At 43.4% G+C, this 6434-nt stretch overlaps 1 long non-coding RNA gene across 1 annotated transcript; it reads right to left on the bottom strand.

The window, feature by feature from the left end:
- Positions 1–708: 708 nt before the first annotated feature.
- LOC141102369 (uncharacterized) lies at positions 709–5735 on the bottom strand. Its single transcript, XR_012235089.1, has 3 exons — positions 5685–5735; positions 4486–4657; positions 709–965 (listed from the first exon to the last, which is right to left on the bottom strand). It is a non-coding gene; the product is annotated as an uncharacterized lncRNA (long non-coding RNA).
- Between the last annotated feature and the right edge of the window lie 699 nt (positions 5736–6434).

The raw sequence follows: 6434 nt of genomic DNA, 5'->3' as shown, positions 1-6434 counted from the left end.
TTGGTTGATTAGCAATTTTGTTACAAAGCAATTGAACATGTGTATCTAATAAAGTGACCGGTGAGGGTATAAAACTACAGTGCTGCTACCATTACTCTTACTATGTTTTTACAACTACCCCTAATCTATTGCCTTCTAATACATTACCCTTACACTGAGACTAAATCTGCTCCAGTAACTACTACCCGCAACACTGCCCATACTAGGGTAACTACTACATTCACTGCCCATACCCAACCACGGCCTGTACTGTGCAAATCCACTGCAGCTACTCTATAGTTAAAGAGTTTGGACTTTGTGAAATTCCAGCATGTAATGGTTATTGAAAGTTTATGGTTAGAGCTTGGAATAACTCTGTATACAGCTTTGTCTGAAGCTAGAAGAAAAAAAAAAAAAAAAAAAAAAAAAAAAGGCAGAAAATGTAGCATTAGCACCCTCTGTTGGTTACTGTGTGTCATCTAGAAGTAATGCAACAAACCTCCAGCAGGGAGGCGCTATGCACTAGGCAGCAATTTACAACTACAGCAATCAATCCAAAGTCAGTTTAGCACCAAATAAAATGATTTGTTTGATCAGACACAATAGAGATCCTTGAATTTTATTTGAAATGTGAATGAAATTCATTTCTAGTACATGAAATGAGCAAAGCACAATGTATGGCTACATGAGCAGCAAGGATGGAGATTGGAGGGGAAGGGGGGGGGGGGGGGGGGGTTTACAAGACAGGCTTAAACAATATTTTCTTTGTCAACCACTATGGCCATTTCACAGAGCCTGAGTATGGACACGTGGGACAGGCGGCTCCTCTATTGCAGGATTCTTTATTTTAGGGTGATGGACTTGGCCTGGAGTTCTTTCACAGACAAGTAGGAGATCTCCTCTATGGGAAAGCGGGCTGAAAATGTGAGAGGCTTTAGATGATTTAATTCTATGATGATCTTGTCTTCCTCAAACTGGAAGCCAACCTGTAAGAAAAGATAGCATAGTGTCAGCTTGCTGGAACACACACACACACACACACACACACACACACACACACACACACACACACACACATCATAAAAAAAAAAAACCACACCAAAAACCAAACAGTGTTAGCAATAAAGACAAAGACCACCACACCATTCATTTCAACAACAACCTTTCCACAAGATAATGTGCATGTAGCTCATCTTATGTATTGCAGAAAATGGTTAATGGAGGTTGTGCTTCTGTGATGCAATGTTTTAGTGACCGGGTCTGAGGATGGTGTTTCTGTCACCTGGAATAATAACTGAAGCCCTCAGGAGATTAATAGTTGTTGGCCAGTTTGGAGTCCCTGTATGCCAGCCAGTCTCACCCAGGGTTCCATCAGAGGTTTCTTCAATTCCTTTAGCTGTGGCCAATTAACCTCCCATTTGATGGTGTCCAAATACTTCAGGGCCCAAAACCACTTGGTGGGGCCAGCTTCATGATAAAGATTTTTTTTTTGCTGCCTGTAAGAGTGGCATTCTTACCACTGGCCACCAATGTAAGGGACATTTTTTTTCCCTACTGACCACTAATGAATTGGTTGAGTGAGGACTGTGCAGAAGCACCATGACACAGCTGGCATTTTGACAGCGAGTCCTAGGGGGCTGGCTTGATATTTATTGTAAAACAAGAGACATTCTCTGCCATTGTTATTTTTAAATACTGTGTCTTCTGCAGATCACTGAACAAACTGTCAGCAAAATATCTCATTCTTGTGTCTATACTAAAAAAAAATCTCCCCTTTCCAGGGACCCAAATACAAAGTTTGTCCTGATAAGGACCCCGATCTGCCACTGTCCCAGCCATGGCTCCAATTCATATAAACAGCGAACAATTTGGGGTGTTCACAGCAAATTCGAATGCCGCAGAACACCCTTTAAAAGTCTATGGGAGAAATCAAAAGTGCTAATTGTAAAGGCTTATATGCATGGTATTGTCAAAAAGTGTTTGGGGACCTGGGTCCTGCCTTAGGGGACATGTATCAGTACAAAAAAAAGTTTTAAAAAACAACTGTTTTTTCGGGAGCAGCAATTTTAATAATGCTTAAAGTGAAATAAAAGTGTAAAACCCCTTTAAATTTCATAGCGGGGGGGGGGGGGGGTGTCTATAGTATGCCTGTAAAGGGGCGCATGTTTCCAGTGTTTAGAACAGTCTGACAGCAAAATGACATTTCAAAAGGAAAGAAAAAAAAAAATAAAAATAAATAAATAATAGTGATTTAAAACTACTCGCGGCTATTAATGAATTGCCGGTCCGACAATACACATAGAAGTTCATTGATAAAAACAGCATGGGAATTCCCCACAGGGGAACCCCGAACCAAAAATTAAGAAAAAAAAAAAAAAGTGGGGTCCCCCCAAAAATCCATATCAGACCCTTATCTGAGCACACAACCTGGCAGGCTGCAGGAAAAGGGGGGCGAGAGATCACCCCCCTCCTGAACCATACCAGGCCACATGCCCTCAACATTAGGAGGGTGCTTTGGCGTAGCCCCCAAAACACCTTGTCCCCATGTTAATGAGGGCAGAGGCCTCATCCCCACAACCCTGGCCGGTGGTTGTGGGGGTCTGCGGGCTTACTGGCATCTGGAAGCCACCTTTAACAAAGGGACCCCCAGATCCGGCCCTCCCCCCTGTGTGAAATGGTAAGGGGGTACAAAAGTACCCCTACCATTTCACAAAAAAAAAAAAAAAAAGTCAAAAATGACGAGACATTTTTTGACAATTCCTCTGGTGTTCTCGTCCAGCATCTCTTCCACGGCATCTTCTTCCCTTCTCCTCGGGGCGCTCTGCATCCATGGCATGGAGGGAGGCTCCCGCTCTTCTTTATCTTCTCTTGTTCTCTGGGCCGCTCCACATCCATGGCATGGAGGGAGGCTCCCGCTATGTGATGCTTCTCTGACGGTTCTTAAATAACAGGGGGGGTGGGCCCACACCCCGTGACCCCACCCCCCTCTGACGCATGGGACATGACGGGACTTCCCCGTGATGTCACAAGGATGAAGAAGATTAGAAGACTGATAAAGGAATTGTCAAACTGTCTCTTGTCATTTTTAACATTGACAGTTTAGTGAAATGGTAGGGGTACTTTTGTACCCCCTTACCATTTCACACAGGGGGGCCGGGATCCAGCAGTCCTTGTTAAAGGGGGCTTCCAGATTCCAATAAGCTGCCTGCAGACCCCCACAACCACCGGCCAGGGTTGTGGGGATGAGGCCCTTGTCCTCATCAACATGGGGACAATGTTTTGGGGGGCTACCCCAAAGCACCCTTCCAATGTTGAGGTCATTTGGCCTGGTATGGTTCAGGAGGGGGGCCACTATCTCGTCCCTCTTTTCCTGCAGCCTGCCAGGTTGCGTGCTTGGATAAGGGTCTGGTATGGATTTTTGGGGGAACCCCACACCATTTTTTAAATTTTGGACGGGGTTCCCCTTAATATCCATACCTGAAGGGCCTGGTATGGAATTTAGGGGGACCCCCACTTTTTTTAATTTTGGTTCGGGGTTCCCCTGTGGGGAATTCCCATGCCATTTTTATCAATGAACTTTTATGTGTATTGTCGGACCGGCAATGCATTAATAGCCGTGAGTAGTTTTAAATGACTTTTTCCTTTTGAAATGCCATTTTGCTGTCAGACTGTTCTAAACCCGGGAAACATGCGCCCTTTTACAGGCATACTATAGACACCCCCAGGTACGAAATTTAAAGGGATATTACACTTTTATTGTTTCACTTTAAGCATTATTAAAATCACTGCTCCTGAAAAAAGGGCCATTTTTAAAACTTTTTTTTGCATTGATCCATGTCCCCTGGGGCAGGACCCAGGTCCCCAAACACTTAATGACAATAACTTGCATACAAGCCTTTAAAAATTAGCACTTTTGATTATTCATGTTCGTGTCCCATCAAACTTTTTTCCTGTTCGCATGTTCTGGTGCAAACCGAACAGGGGGGTGTTCGGCTCATCCCTACTCAGTACCCACCAACAGGCCAGGTTTGCAAGATAACCAAAATACATCACAGGTGATGTAAGGTATCACATAAAACCTGGCCTGTTAGTGGGTCCTGAGGAAAGGAGTTGAGAACCACTGCACTATATTGACATTCCATGTCAGGGATTTCCTGATCCCCATTCTTCCTTTAATCAGGTTACAATGTAACATTTTCAAGAACACATACATGCACAAAACAGATATGAAACGGAAATTTTTGTAAGCCGATATTTCTGACAATCAGTGATCTGACTAACAGCAACAATTCACTAGGCAGTATATCATAGCACACAATGGCAGCATGATGAAATTCTTTGGCTCTTCCCATGTGGGAGGTTCTCATCATAGTAAAGTCTATATAACCTTCACTGAAGCCATCACTGGCTGCCTACTGCATCAGAGAGATATTCTGTGTCCAATATGAACAGTGATGCCACATTGCCCCATCCAACATTAGTCAGCCCCTCCCAGCATAGACTTACCGTGGTGTCTGACCCCTCCTGGAAGGGGAAGAAGCTTTCCCTTTGCTCCTCTCCCCAGACACCGTCCACCATCGAGTTCAGGACTATCTTGTGCTTGTCCACAGAGAAGTCAAATCGAGGTTCAAAGAGTAAAACTAAATTATTTTCATCTTTTCCAAAGTTTATGACAAACCTAAAAAGACAGAAACAAAAATTCTGCTCAGCTGACCTTGTTGGATATAGTACCAGTGGTACTCCCATGGGTTTTAGAGGTACTTCTGTCACTTTTAATCCGTCATAATAGCAAACTTTATATACATTTTGGCTAAAGTTTTTGGAGACAAAGGGTTTGCTTTAACAAATAAACAAAGCTACACAAATGGGGTCCTGGTAATACATGTCCCCACACCAAAAAAAAAAAAAAAAAACCTAAAGTGATCCTGTAGCCTGGATATGGACATACGAGCATTAACATTCTTATCAATCAATAAGTAAGCTTTAAGACAATCCCTCACTGACATTTCTAGTTGTAGCAACTGTGGAACAATTCATCCTGAAGTGTCACAATGAAGTAATTCATGTCTGGTCTCAGCTCTTCTATCCTACTACTGAGAGAGAAGGGTGATCACTGTGGAGGGAGCAGAGTGACCTGAGCAACTTCTAGGAAAGGGAACAGGGGGAGCTGAGCTACTGCTGAGAATGTCAAGTCCCATCTGTGGGAGGGAGAAGGGGAGCTGAACTAACAAGGTAAAGCTGGGAAGGGGAGCCGAGTCGTTGAGTCACTGCTGGGAGATGGAGGAGCTGAGAAGTCACTAATTTGTGCCCTTTCACTCCGTTGCCATTCCAAGGGTGTTGGAGCTCTAACTAGGTAGGTGATAGTGACAAAGTGATTTCTACTGTAAATTTTGGCAACATCTTTAGTGGGGTCCATGAGGATGTCAGTTGTCATATCAGATGATGGCTGATAAGTCCGACAAGTTTTATCCAGGATGACATTTTGTCACAATGTAGAAGAACAAATGTTTGAGCTAAAATTTGCTGTGAGCAAAACAATCTGATGTCGGGTATTTGAGGGACCACACACCCCAAATTCCCAGTGAGGGGTCAGTAGGATGTATTGTACACAGAGAACACTTTTCTACTTTTGTCAAAATATTGTATCATACAGAGAGCAGATGTATATTGTATAATGAAAAAACTAGGATAGAATCTTCACCTACCTTTTACAGTCCTTCGGAATGAATCCCACCACCTCCACACTGTGACCGGGTTTGAAGACAAAGTTATTCAAGGAAAAAGTCTGTATGGGAGAAAAGGAGAGAATTACACCCTGTAGAAAAGAGAGGGGGGGGGGGGGGGGATCTATACACCCTTTATAAAGAGAGGAGAGACGTCTCATGGTTACAATTACTGTTACTCAGGATACATTTGGGATTTTCGTGGGTCGCAGCACTTTGTCGGATCCTTTGCGTGGGGGAGGGGAGGGAGCTCAGACATCCCCAGCAGATCACAAATGTCTTCTAATGACAGATCAATGACTGACAATATATACATTTTCTATTATAATGTCCATGTCATGTATGCCGGCTGCCCAGATCTTTATACAAGTTAAAATCCTATCTCCAGACGGCGCCAATTACTGACCGGCATAAGGCCTGCCCAGCATTCATGTTTAGTAATAATTATGTACTTGGTGTGTACAGTATGAAATGAATTCTGGTCAGCATGTTAGTTTATCATCATGTGTACATCAAATATCTGATCTGTCTGGAGTATCCCCCCTACCCCACCCCCTATCCTGCATGGAGAGAGGTAATGATCTGACACAATGGAGTAACCCAGAGGGACTGGACATGTCACATCTCAGAATAGGACCATTAGATTTATAAAACTGCACAGCAAATAGTTAATATAATCACAAAAAAAGTGTGTGTATACATACATAGGGGGAGATGTGGAAATAAGAAGAC

This window comes from Aquarana catesbeiana, linkage group LG07, assembly GCF_042186555.1.
Source record: "Aquarana catesbeiana isolate 2022-GZ linkage group LG07, ASM4218655v1, whole genome shotgun sequence".
In the NCBI taxonomy this organism is placed as follows: Eukaryota; Metazoa; Chordata; class Amphibia; order Anura; family Ranidae; genus Aquarana; species Aquarana catesbeiana.
This window is presented reverse-complemented; position numbering and strand designations above follow the sequence as displayed.